The sequence below is a fragment of the Acinonyx jubatus genome, chromosome A1, assembly GCF_027475565.1.
Source record: "Acinonyx jubatus isolate Ajub_Pintada_27869175 chromosome A1, VMU_Ajub_asm_v1.0, whole genome shotgun sequence".
NCBI lineage: Eukaryota > Metazoa > Chordata > Mammalia > Carnivora > Felidae > Acinonyx > Acinonyx jubatus.
This window is the reverse complement of record NC_069380.1, coordinates 9,420,283-9,434,459: the sequence shown is the minus strand read 5'-3', so window position 1 is coordinate 9,434,459 and position 14,177 is coordinate 9,420,283. Positions and strand designations below refer to the sequence as shown.

The following is a 14,177-nucleotide window of genomic DNA, read 5'->3' as shown; positions in this document are numbered from 1 at the left end:
AGTGGCCGCACCAGCTTCCATTCCCACCAGCAATGCAAAAGAGATCCTCTTTCTCCGCATCCTCGCCAACATCTGTTGTTGCCTGAGTTGTTAATGTTAGCCATTCTGACAGGTGAAAGGTGGTATCTCATTGTGGTTTTGATTTGTATTTCCCTGATGATAAGTGATGTTGAGCATTTTTTCATGTGTCGGCCATCTGGATGTAGTTTCATTCTTCTGCATGTTGCTGTCCAGTTCTCCCAGCACCATTGGCTAAAGAGACTGTCTTTTTTTCCATCGGATACTCTCTCCTGCTTTGTCAAAGATTAGTTGGCCATACACATGTGGGTCCAATTCTAGGTTCTCTATTCTATTACATTGGTCTATGTGTCTGTTGTTATGCAGGTACCATACTGTCTTGATGATTACAGCTTTGTAGTAGAGGCTAAAGTCTGGGATTGTGATGCCTCCTGCTTTGGTCTTCTTCTTCAAAATTACTTTGGCTATTCGGGGCCTTTTGTGGTTCCATATGAATTTTAGGATTGTTTATTCTAGCTTTGAGAAGAATGTCGGTGCAATTTTGATTGGGATTGCATTGAATGTGTAGATTGCTTTGTATAGTATTGACATTTTAACAATATTTATTCTTCCAATCCATGACCATGGAATGTTTTTCCATTTCTTTGTGTCTCCTTCAATTTCCTTCATAAAGGTTTTCTATAGTTTCCACAATACAGATCTTTTACGTCTTTGGTTAGGTTTATTCCTAGGTATTTTATGGTTCTTGGTGCAATTGTAAATGGGATCGATTTCTTGATTTCTCTTTCTGTTGCTTCATTATTGGTGTATAGAAATGCAATTGATTTCTGTACATTGATTTTGTATCCTGAGACTTTGCTGAATTCATGTATCAGTTCTAGCAAACTTTTGGTGGAGTCCTTTAGGTTTTCCATGTAGAATATCATGTTGTCTGCAAAAAGTGAAAGTTTGACTTTTCTTTGCCAATTTTGATGCCTTTTATTTCATTTTGTTGTCTGATTGCTGAGGTATGACTTCAAACACGATGTTAAACAACAGTGGTGAGAGTGGACATCCCTTTTGTGTTCCTGATCTCAGGGGGAAAACTCTCAGTTTTTCCCCATTGAGGAGGATATTAGCTGTGGGCTTCTCATATATGATTTTTATGGTGTTTAGGTATGTTCTTTCTATCCTGAATTTCTTGAGGGTTTTTAGTAAGAAAGTATGCTATATTTTGTCAAATGCTTTTTCTACATCTATTGATAGGATCATATGGTTCTTATCCTTTCTTTTGTTAATGTGATGTATCACATCGGTTGATTTGTGAATATTGAACCAGCCCTGCAGCCCTGGAATGAATCCCATTTGATCATGATGAATAATTCTTTAAAAAAAATTTTTTTTGATGTTTATTTATTTTTGAGAGTGAAAGAGACAGAGTGCGAGCAGGGGATGGGCAGAGAGAGAGAGAGAGACACAGAATCTGAAGCAGGCTCCAGGCTCTGAGCTGTCAGCATAGAGCCTGGCATGGGGCTTGAACTCAGGAACCACAAGATAATGACCTGAGCTGAAGTCTGATGCTTAACCGACTGAGCCACTAGGCACCCCATTAATTCTTTTTATATGATGTTGAATTCGATTTGCTAGTATCTTGTTGAGAATTTTTGCATCCATGTTCATCAGGGATATTGGCCTTAATTCTCCTTTTTTGTGGGGTCTCTGGTTTGGGAATCAAGGTAATGCTGGCTTCATAAAATGAATCTGGAATCTTAACTTCCGTTTCTATTTTTTGGAACAGCTTGAGAAGGATAGGTATTAACTCTGCTTTAAATCTCAGGTAGAATTCCCCTGGGAAGCTATCTGGCCCAGGACTTTTATTGGTTGGGAGATTTTTGATAACTGATTCAGTTTCTTCACTAGTTATGGGTCTATTAAATTTTCTATTTCTTCCTGTTTGAGTTTTGGTAGCGTGTGGGTGGCTAGGAATTTGTCCATTTCTTCCAAGCTGTCCAGTTTGTTGGCACAAAATTTTTCATAGTATTCTCTGATGAATGTTTATATTTCTGAGGGATTGGCTGTGATAAGTCCAAATTCATTCGTGATTTTATCTATGTGGGTCCTCTTTTCTTTTTGAGAAGTCTGGCTAGGGGCGTATCCCTTTTGTTTACTTTTTCAAAAAACCAGCTCTTAGTTTCATTGATCTGTTCTATGTTTTATTGGATTCTGTATTGTTTATTTCTGCTCTAATCTTTATTATTTCTCTTCTTCTGCTGGCCTTGGTTTTTTTTGTTGTTGTTGTTTTGTTTTGTTTTGTTTTGTTTGCTGTTCTTCTGGTTCCTTTAGGTGTTGTGTTACGTTTTGTATTTGGGATTTTTCTTGTTTCTTAAGATAGGCCTGGATTGCAATGCATTTTCCTCTTAGGACTGCCTTTGCTCCATCCCAAAGGGTTTGGATTGTCGTGTTTTCATTTTCATTTGTTTCCAAATATTTCTTAATTTCTTCTTTAATTGCCTGGTTGACCCATTTATTCTTTAGTTGGATGTTCTTTAACTTCCATGCATTTGGAGGTTTTCCAGACTTTTTCCTGTGGTTGATTTTCAGTTTCATAGCATTGTGATATGAAAATGTGCATGGTATGATCTCAATTCTTTTATATTTATCGGCTGTTTTGTGACCCAGTATGTGATCTGTCTTGGAGAATGTTCCATGTACACTTGAGAAGAATGTGTATTCTGCTTGTGGATGAAAAGTTCTAAATATATCTGTCAAGTCCATCTGGTCCAGTGTATCATTCAGGGCCATTTTTGATTTATTGATTTTCTGCCTAGATGATCTGTCCATTGGTGTAAGTGGAGTATTAAAGTTCACTGCAATTACCACATAAGATTGCTTATGTTGGCGATTATTTTATATATTTGGGTGCCTCCAAATTGGTTGCAGAAACGTTTGTAATTATTAGTTCTTCTTGATGGATAGATCCCATAATTATGATATAATGCCCTTTTTCATCTCTTGTTACAGCCTTCAGTTTAAAATCTAGTTTGTCTGATATATGTATGGCTACTCCAGCTTTCTTTTGACTTCCAGTAGCATGGTAGATGGTTCTCCATCCCCTCACTTTCAATCTGAAGGTGTCCTCAGGTCTAAAATGAGTGTCTTATAGACAGCAAATAGATAGGTCTTTTTTTTTTTTTGTCCATTCTGATACCCTATGTCTTTTTATTGGAGCATTTAGTCCATTTACATTCAGTGGACTTAGTGTCAAATATGGACTTATTCAGATATGGACATAGTGTCATTGTGTTATCTGTAGGTTTCATGCTTGTAGTGATGTCTCTGGTCCTTTGTGATCTTTGCAACATTCCACCCACAGAGTCTCCCTTAGGATCTCTTGTAGGGCTGGTTTAGTGGTGATGAACTCCGTCAGTTTTTGTTTGTCTGGGAAAACCTTTATCTTTCTTTCTTTCTGTTTTTTTTTTACATTTTTTTTTTTTTAATGTTTACCTACCCCTGAGAGAGAGGGGGAGAGAGAGAGAGGGGAACACAGAATCCGCAGCAGGCAGCAGGCTCCGAGCTGTCAGCACAGAGCTCGACGCGGGGCCCGAACCCACGAACCATGAGATCATGACCTGAGCCGAAGTCGGACGCCCAACCGACTGAGCTACCCAGGCGCCCCTTTTATCTCTGTTTCTATTCTGAATGACAGGCTTACTGGGTAAAGGATTCTTGGCTGCATATTTTTCCTATTCAGCACATTGACTATTTCTTGCCACTCCCTTCTGGCCTGCCACGTTTCAGTAGATAGCTTGGCCACTACCCTTACGTGTCTACCCTTGTAGATTAAGACCTGTTTGTCCCTAGCTGCTTTCAGAATTCTCTCTTTATCTTTGTATTTTGCCAGTTTCACTATGGTATGTCGTGCAGAAGATCAATTCCTGTTACATCAGAAGGGAGTTCTCTGTGCCTCCTGGAGTTCAATGTCTGTTTCCTTCCCCAAATTAGGGAAGTTCTCGACTATGATTTGTTTGAGTACACCTTTGACCCCTTTCTCTCTTCTGGAATTCCTGTGCTAAGGATATTACTACATTTCATTGAATCACTTCTCTAATTCCTCCCTCGTGGCCTAGAATTTTTTTTATCTCTCTTTTTCTCAGGTTCATCTTTTTCCATAATTTTATCTTCTATTTCACTTATTTTCCCTTCTGCCTCTTCAATCCTCACTGCCATTGCCTCTAGTTTATTTTGCACCTCATTGACAGCATTTTTTAATTCATCATGACTATTTTTTAGTTCCTTGATCTCTGCAGCAATAGATTTTCTGCTGTCTTCTATGCTTTTTTCAAGCCCAGCAATTAATCTTATGGCTATTATTCTAAGTTCTTGATCAGATATATTGTTTATATCTGTTTTGATCAATTCTTTAGCTGTCATTTCTTCCTGGAATTTCTTTTGAGAATTCTTCCGTTTCCTCATGTTGGCTAGTTTTCTGTCCCTTATGTGTTTTAAAAGCTTGTTATGTGTCCTGCACCTGCGAACACTAGTGTATTAAAGAGGGGTCATATGCTGTCCTGGGCCTGGCCCTTCAGGAGGTGTTTTTTTGGAGTGTGTTGCTTGTTCTCTGTTGTTACGATTCTGGTTGCTTTATCTCCCTATTCGTAGTGATGTTTCGGACCCTCCACCAGGTGTGCTTTGATTTGTTCATTGAAGTAGCCCTGGAGAAAAACAAACAAACAAACAAGAACAACAAACCAATGGGGGGGGGGGGGTTGCGGGAGCAGTGTTGGTGGAAGAGGTCTTATCACATACAAAGAGAAATGACGGGTGGGAAAAAAAGAAAGAAAAGAAAATTGACCAGGCAGAGAAACTATATGGCTTAATCCAGAGAGAGAGAGAGAGAGAGAGAGAGAGGAAAATAAGGCGATATAGAGCAGGTATAAAGAGAATAGATTACATGTACCTGCTTAAACAAACCAACAACCAGAATAACCAGACTAGAGGAGGAAGAAATAAGAAGGAGAAAAGAAAGAAAAAAAAAATATGTATGTAAGAACTGTCCAAGAATTAAATCAGAAAATGCAAAACCGCTGGGCGCCTTGTCTGGAGGGGGGGCTGTCTGGTTGGTCAGCGTCAGTCTCCGGTGGGTATGCAGTTGCTGGGCGTGGAGGGGCGTGGCTTGGTGTAGGGGGTACCGCCTCCCTTCTGGACCCGCTGTCCCTTCCCTGAAGCCCCACCCTGTTGGTGGTGGGGAGAAAAATGGCGACCCCTCAGTTTTCCTGCCCCGACCGGTGTCCCAAACCACTCAGTTCAGGCCAGCCTCACTGTGCCGCGGGGCGAACGAGGCAGTTTGTCCTTCTCTGCCGACTCCCGCGCCTCCCTGGTGCTCAGCTGGGATTGAAACCCCCGATGCCTTCAAGGGGCTCTCTCCGAGTGCCCCCGGTTCCGCCAATATATGGCCTCTGGCTGGCGGTCGCAGGCAGTCTTTGTCCTTTGAATGGTTATATTCCTTCTTCCCACAGCACTCCAGAGAGAGGATTGCTTTCTCCTGCTGTGGACTACAGCTCTGAACTAGTTACCGAGCAGGCTCCCCTCCTCCGCAGGTGTGCAAACTGGACAGCTGGCCCATCTGGAGAACGCCCCACAGTTAGAGATTGGATCCTTCTCCATCCCTGGTCCATGGTAATTCTCCTGTCCAGATGCAGCTCCACACTTTCACAGCCTCTCTTTCTCTTCCTCTCCTTACTCTGCAGAAGGGGATCCCTCCCCTTCCGGCCTACGCACCCATTTCCTCTCTCCCAGTTCACAATCACGCACCGGTGGCCTGCCAGGTTGTCCCAGTGTCTCTGCCACTCTGCAGCCCGGACTCTTGGAATTCAAAGTCCTTTGGCCTCAACACTGCTGTGTTTGAGGGACAAGGGAACTTTGGGTCCCCTGTTTCTCCACCATGTTGGATCTTTCCCCCACATAGACCCATTTCAAATACATCATCGACAATTTTAGAAAGCTTGGATCAAGGAGAAGATCCTACAAACTTGCAGAAAGGGGGAAAAAAACAGGTGATCTATAAAGGGTCAGGAATTTGAATGACTTCAGTCTTCCCAACTTAATTGAAGCCTAGACGGCAATAAAGCAGTGCCTTCAAAATTCTGAAGGAAAATTATTTCCAAACTAGAATTCAGTAGCTAATCAAACTATGACAAACGTACGAGGGTAGAATAAAGGTAGAATAAAATCTCAAAAACTCTACCTCCCATCTATGGAAAGAAAATGTGCTTTATAAAAGTAAGGGAGTAAACCAAGAAAGAGAAAGACATGTGATAGACACACACTCAAAAGATTCAACATAGAAGAGGCAAGGGGCTCCCCAGGTTGAAAGCTGATACGAAGTTGAACAGCCTTGAAAAGTAGGTATTATCTCTTCCTCCAGAGCAAAGGTTGGGCTTGCTTGTAGCCCGGAGGAGAGAATATCTTCCTTTGGAACAAGACCTGCATATGCTGTTCAATATAATAGGTTGGGTTCCCTAACTGAGGATTCTTCTGTAATGCAACCTACTGTACATAAAGATGTCAGCTGACTCATCATGCCCTGTGGGAACTGGGGCTTGAGGACCTGGTGCCCCCTCCCCCCTCCATACCTTGGGTTGGGTTGTCTTCTGAAAGTTTTATAGTTTTAACTTATGTTTAGGTCATCAATTCATTTTGAGATGATTTTTGTATATGATGTGAGATAAGAGCGGAGGTTCAGGTTCCTTTTGCATATGGATATCTGGTTGTTTCAGCACCCCTTTTCGAAAAAAAAAATTTGTCCTTGTTGGCTTGCCTTGAGAACTTTGTCAGAAATTAATTGGCCATATAGGTATGGATCTTTTTCTGGACTGTCTAATTTGTTCCATTGGTCTGTGAGTCTGTCTGTATGCCAATCCCACACTGTCTTCATTGCTGCAACTTTATAGTAAATCTTGGAAACAGACGGTATAAGTTGTCTTACGTTACTCTTTTGCTAACCCGTTTTGGCTATTTTATGCCCTTTGTATTTCCATATAAATTTTGAAATCAGCTTGTCAGTTTTTACAAGAAAGGCTGCTGGAATTTTGATGGCGATTGTATTGACTCTATGGCTCACTTTCAAGAGAATTGACATCTTACCTACATTGAACGTTTCAGTTCATTAATGTGTGAACATGCATGTGTCCATTAATGTAGGTCATCCTTAACTTATCTTAGCAATATTTGGTAGCTTTCCATGTTACATTCTTGAATGTATTTTGTTAAATTTATCCCTGAATATTTCATGTTTTTTGGTGATTTTGTTTTTTAACTTTTGTTTTCAATTATTGTTAGTATGTAGAAATGCAATTGATTTTTTTTATATTGACCTTGTGTCCTGCAGCATAATAACTTCTGAGTTACAAAATAAATTTTGAGTTACCAAACTCACTAATTCTAGTAGCTGTTGTAGATTCCCTAGGATTTTCTCCATTAATAATCAGGTTGTATATGAATAAAAGCAACTTTACTTCTTTTCCAATCTGTATGCCTTTTATTTTTTTTTTCCTGCCTATTGCAGTGGTTAGAACCTTTAGTTCTAATGTAGAATAGAAGGAATGAGAGCAAATATACTGGGCTTGTTATTTCTTGATCTTTGGGGAGAGCATTTAGTCTTTCACAATAAATATGATTTTAGATGTAAGGATTTCGTGAATACTCTATTGGGCTGAGGAAATTCTCTTCTTAGTTTGCTAAAAGTTCTTATGAATGGCGTTGATTTTTTGTCAGAGCTTTTTATGCCTCTATTGAGATGATCATACATTTCATTTCTAGTCTCTTAAAATCCTGTTGATTGGTTTTTAATATAAACCATCTTGAATTTTTGGTATTGACCCTTCTTTGGTCATAATGCATTATCCTTTTTATGTATTACTGCATTTGACTACCTAAAATTTAAAGATTTTTGTATTTGTATTCCTGAGGGATATTGCTATGTAAATTTCTTTTCTTATAATGTTTAGTTTTGCTATCAGGATAATGCTGCCCTTAAAGTAGGAGTTGGAAGTTTTTCTGCCTCTTCTTTTTTCTTTCTTTCCTTTTAAAATTAATTAATTAATTAATTAATTAATTAATTTTAGAGAGAGCATGAGCGGGGAAGAGGGGCAGAGGGAGAGAGAGAATCTGACACATCAGGCTCCTTGCTCAGCGTGAAGCTCAATGAGGGGTTTGATCCCATGACCCTGGGATCATGATCTGAGCTGAAGTCAAGAGTTGGATGCTCAACCAGCTGGATCACCCAGGTGCCCCATGCCTTTTCTTTTTTCTGAGAATTTGTTTAGCATTGGTTTTATTTTTTCCTTTAATGCTTTGGGAGAATTCACTAGTGAAGCCATTTGGATCTGGAGGGTTTTTTTGTTTGTTTTTTGGGGGAAGATTTTAAATTTCAAATTGAGTATCACTGGTTGATATAGGACTATTCCGATTAATCACCCTGTTTCTTCTTGAGTAAGCTTTGGTATTTTGTGACCTTTATAGCATTTGCATATTTTATTAAGCCCTCGTTTGCCTTTTAATATCTCTAAAGTTTGTAGTGCTAGCCCCTCCATTATTTCTGATTTTGTTAATCTTGTTTTCTCTCTCCCTTTCTCGGTCAATATTACTAGAGATATATTCATTATGATGGTACTTCTGAAGAACCAGCTTGGCTACATTGAAACTTTTTTATTCTTCTATTTCTATCTTATTGATTTCTGCTCTTAACTTTATTTTGCTCTTTTACTTCCTTGCTGTTTAATTTGCTTGTATTTTTCTGGATTCTTAAGATAGAAGTGGAAAGCAGGACTCAGCAAAATACAATCTAGGGGCCATATCCAGACTGCCACTTGTTTTTGAATGGCTTATGAACTGAGAATGGTTTTTGCGTTCTTTTAATGGTTAAAAAAGTCAAAAGAAGAATACTGTTTTGTGACGTGTGGAAATTAAATGAAATTCTGTTATCAGTGTCCATAAATAAAGGTCTATTTGAACACAGGCACACACGCTTGTTTACATATTCTTTATGGCTGCTTTTGTGAGCTTGAGTCATTGGGACTGAGATTTTGTGACTTTCTCACTGTTTTGCACTACTTGGGTGCACTATAATCACTGTTTCACGTACCTTGTATATCACTGTACTGTGACATTCTACTTTATTATCAGCACGTACCCATCATGTTGAAACAAAAGATGAGAAAAATGGACTTGACATGTTATACTTTTATTTTTATTAAAAAAAATTTTTTTTAATGTTTATTTGAGAGAGAGAGAGAGAGAGAGAGAGAGAGAGACAAGAGTATGAGCAGCGGAGGGGCAGGGAGAGAGGGAGACACAGAATCCAAAGCAGACTCCAGGCTCCGAGCTGTCAGCACAGAGCCGGATGGTGGGTTTGAACCCACGAACTGTGAGATCATGACCTGAGCTGAAGTCAGACACTTAACCTACTGAACCACCCAGGTGCCCCTATTATTATTATTATTATTTTTAATTTTAATTTTTTATTTTAGAGAGAGTGAGAGCATGCACACATGGGGAAGAGGGGCAGAGGGAGAAAGAGGGAGAATCCTAAGCTCAGCGATGTGAGGCTTGATCCCACAACCCGTGGAGTCCCGTGAGATCATGACCTGAGTGGAAATTAAGAGTCAGACGCTCAACTGGCTAAGCCACCCAGGTGCTCCAACATGTTATACTTCTACAGTACACTAGAGTATACATTATCAAATTAGATGACAAAGCATTGATTATTATGCGGTGAGACTATAGCTGCGCTAAGGAAATACAGTATATGCTGACATTACCAGACTAATCAGTCATCACAATATTCCCAACTCACAGGAAAACAATGGCCAGAAAAATTAGAAAATTGAAAAAGGAACATCTTAGCTACAGCAGAATTTCTTCACAGAATTATTAAAAATGAAAATCAGACTGTGCCCAGATTAAGTTTCCGAGTATTTCATTTGTTAGTCGAGTAAGGAAGTCATTTACTACTGACGGTGCCTTAACTAAATCGCCTTTGATTGTAGTAGCCAAAGAAATGTGTCTGGAGAGAATAAACTTGTTTAAAGCTATTAGCCTTTTGGCAAGAACAGTTGCTGCAAGGGTTGAGAACATTAATAATCAATTAAAAAACAAAGCGAATGATTTCGAGTGGTTTTCCCTGGCTTTTGCGGATTGACAGAGGTTACCAATACAGCTCAATTATTGTTATTCAAGAAGTCAAGTTTAAGCTTGAAGTTTTTGAAGAATTAGTTTTAATGATAGTGCTCATGGAATAACTGTTGACAAAAATATTTACAAAACGTTCGGAAAACACTAATTTTGTATGACCCGAGAGGTGGGATCGGTTAAGATGCGTTACAATTGATGGAAGTAAAAATATGTCTCTAACAGAAAACGGCTTAGGTGAGCAAATTTATGAAACTGTGGAAATGTAAAGTGGCTAAAATATAGGGTTATTTGTTGTATTTATCAGCAGGTATTTTGCAGAGAACATCTGAGTGTAGCATGAAATACAGAACTGGTCGTGTTGCTCCTGTGGACTTAGTCATTGTTAGCTGCGTGAATTTTGATCAGAAGTAGAAGCCGAAAATCCTGACTTGCCCCACCACATTGCAGTTCAGTGGCCTAGTAGTAACCGTAAAATTCTATTCCAGTCTTTTGAGCTTTGGGCTGATTTGAGATCTTTCCGAATGAGAAGCACTGCTCTCAACCACTGTGCTTGAACACCGAATGGCTTTGGAAGTCAGTTTTTGCTGCAGACTTGGTCATGTTTCTTAAAGTATTCAACCTAAAATTATAAGCCAAACCGCGCTTATATGCAAAATGAAAAGTGATTTCGATGCCAGCGAGTGTTGTTTGAATCACAAATAACATTAAGCTGTTTTAGGTAGCTTTGCAGGCCATCAGAAGTTAAGGTAAAGAAAACGAAGTCGCCGTTCCCACTCAGGGTTGCAGTAGACATATTTTCTGAGCTCGGTCTCAGACTTTGATGCGAGTGCAAAGGAAACGACCCTATTACAAAATCTGTTTCATTGTGTGGTTGAGGCGTTTGCACCCACCTTAACCTCCGATTGGAGGTGATTGATCTGCAGTGGAAGGACATACTGAAAGATGAAAGACAAATATTAAGAGAAGATTTAAGTCTGTAGATATCTTCCAATGAATATGCTGAATTGAAATCGTGTGTATGTGACGGCCTGGCACCTTTCAGGGTAAAAAGACACTTTCAAACATGAAATACATACATTCTTATTTAAAAAGTAGCATTACCATATGAACGTTTGCAGTTGATTTTGATTAGGGAACGCTAATTTTGAATCTCAACTAAGTGAAATATTATCCCCCCAAAAGAACTTCATTCTTACTAGGAGACTGGTTTTATAACAAGTTGCACTCAATGGTTATTACTCTAACCTAAAATGTTTACTGTCTGATTCTTTATACAAAGAGTTTACTGACCCCTGCTTTACATCAAGATATTGGTTTTTATTTGGAGAGAGAGAGCGAGCGAGAGAGAGCGAGCATTTGGGAGTAAGGAGAACAGAAGTAGAGAGAATCATGGGGCTCTGTCTCACGACCATGAGATCATGACCTGAGCTGAAATCAAGAGTTGGATGCTTAACTGACTGAGCCACCCAGGCGGCCCCTACATGAAGATATTTTTATCCTGCATAGTTGTGTGACAGCACATATTAGCAGAATTAATGCTTTTAAAAGAAAATAGTATATGGAACAGTTTTTTTTTTCCTTACCGGACTTACTAATTACAGCTCATTCAGTATGAGATCTTATTGCTTTGTGTTAATGTTCTAGTTTGAAGAAGAGGCTTTGCCCAGTTGCCCTGTGTTCTGTGGGTAGATCTGTTAAATGCTGAAGTTTCTAACTGTGCAAAGCTAGTGTGCCTTTTATTGTGGTGTAATTCTAAAGTAACACAGATGCTGCCTTCAAGGAACTTATGCTGGGGGAAGGGACTAATAATCAAAACACATAAAGGAAACAGCTTTATTTTTAAGAATGTACTGGAGTCTGTTGAAATGCCTAGAACTAGATGTGCTTAATTTTGAGGAAGGGTTTTTGAGCTCCTTAAGAATAGATAAGATGTAGAGAGAAAGCTAAGCTCACACCTAAATTTAATTGCCTCAGAAAGGCGTGGAGAAATACTTTGATGTTCTCTACTAAGTGGATCCTTTGGTTTACTGTTCTGGGAAATAAGCAGGGCAATTTGGATTCCTCCAGGATGCCGTTCGTCTATATCTCTGAACTCCCCCCAATTTGTAGTCTTTAGTGGCAAGTGTCTTGGCATTTGGAGCCTTTGGATGATTCTGGGAGACTTTTGGGAAGCCAGGAAGAAAAGCTAGAATTACCGGACCAGAGAGCTTTGGTAGAAACCGGAAGGTCAGACGATGTTCTTCCTAGCATCTGTAGAAGGGGAAAGAAAAATGATAGTTATTTGCACAGACAGGAAGCTATAGAGAATGATGAGATCATAGAAGATTACAATTTGAGGAGCAAAAGGGGCTCAGGTAGTTTCATTCACAGGTTTTTGCTTAGATTTCAGTTGTATGGGACAATTAAATACATATAAACGATGCATGGACCACACTGCAAGCTGTTCCTTTAAAATGTCTTCCTTAAGTGTGACTTTTTGGGGGAGAGCATGGCAGTGAGGTCTTCATCGTCGTCTCCTGATATGCACCGACAGTTTTTGACCCCGACTGCTCCCTACCCTGGCGTGGGTGTAGGAGGTTGGGGTAGCTTGAGCGGCTTCCGGGTTACCCCGGTTGGAGGCCAACCGCGGCCGCCCTCCCCCCCGGGACCCTACGAGAATCCGCAACACACGCCACCATTCTGCCCCAATCAAGGATCAAGGCCCAAAGGGAACAGCCACCCACCGCGACAGGGCGGCAGCTTGGGCGGTGGGGGGGAGGGTGGGGGGGGTGGGAGGCTGATTTGGGTCTCCATTCCCTGGCGCCCCCTGGCCGCTGCCCTCACTCCTTATTCCAAGTACCCCGCGGGGTCTCAGCAGCGATTTGGCTACTCCCCAGGGGAGCAGCAGCCTCACCCCCAGGGTTTTCCAAGGACATCTACACCATTTGGATCGTGGTAGAGAAAAAAGAATGTCTAATGAGTTGGAAAGTTATTTCAAGCCTTCAATGCTTGAAGACCCTTGGGCTGGCCTAGAACCAGCATCTGTAGTGGCCAGTAACCAACAGTACAGTAATACTCAAACAAACGAAGATCCTTTAGCGAACCTTTTTGAAATTCACCCAGAAGTTTCTTGTGACAGGAACATCTTGGACAAATCTTTTACTTGGGTAATTGAATTGAACCCTAAGATGGAGACTGAATAATTAGTTGAGTCTTCTTGGTATTTTACATCACATCAAGTACTGTTGATAATAGAGAAGACATACAGTAGAATAATTTGCAATATTTAGCTCTTTGGAAGTGCCTACCACCTTTTCGAAGATGGACAGGTTCCAGATATTTAATGTTCATGGTTATATAATGGATATTTGTCTTTTCAATAGCTTTCCCAGTGTTTTAAAATAAAACATTTTGTCTTTCCAAAAAGAAAAAGAAAGTATGACCTTTTGTTTGGGGGGCCAAAACGTTTTAGGGAGAACTAATTTCTGCAGTTATATGTTTCTACATCGTCAAAAATAAATTGAATAAAGTCAAGCTCATCTTTATTGTAGTTACAGCTTGTGGTAATTCTAAACGAGCAAGGAAAACTAGTGTCCAATTTATGTACCTGTAACATAAACCAGTAGTTCAGAGCTGTGTAATTTCTGTGTTATCTTCTTGGGTGTTCTTTTATGATCTCCTTTGTGCTTCCAAAATTAGAAACTCTGCTCAGTATTATAAGATGCATTCAGATAACCTCAAAGAATGAGAGAACCATTTTGACTTTGAAAGTACTTTTAAGCAGATACTTTTTTTTTTAATTTAATTTTTTTTTTTTTTTTTTCTGTTAACACAGTGCCGGATGTGGGGCTGGAACCCACGATCCGTGAGATTATGACCTGAGCTAAAGTCGGATGCTCAACCGACTGAGCCACCCAGGCGCCCCTAAGCAGATATTTTAAAGAATAAGAAAAAATGTTCTAAAGTTGGTGCTGAAAACTTAATAAGAAGACCTTATGTGTTCTCTTTAG

At 39.9% G+C, this 14,177-nt stretch overlaps 1 protein-coding gene and 1 pseudogene across 5 annotated transcripts in view; both read left to right on the top strand.

The window, feature by feature from the left end:
• KATNAL1 (katanin catalytic subunit A1 like 1) overlaps positions 1 to 14,177 on the top strand; it is an 82,416-nt gene that overhangs the window by 7,735 nt on the left and 60,504 nt on the right. The gene's annotated exons all lie outside the window — the stretch shown is intronic.
• On the top strand, positions 9,721 to 14,169 carry LOC113600885 (M-phase-specific PLK1-interacting protein-like; annotated as a pseudogene).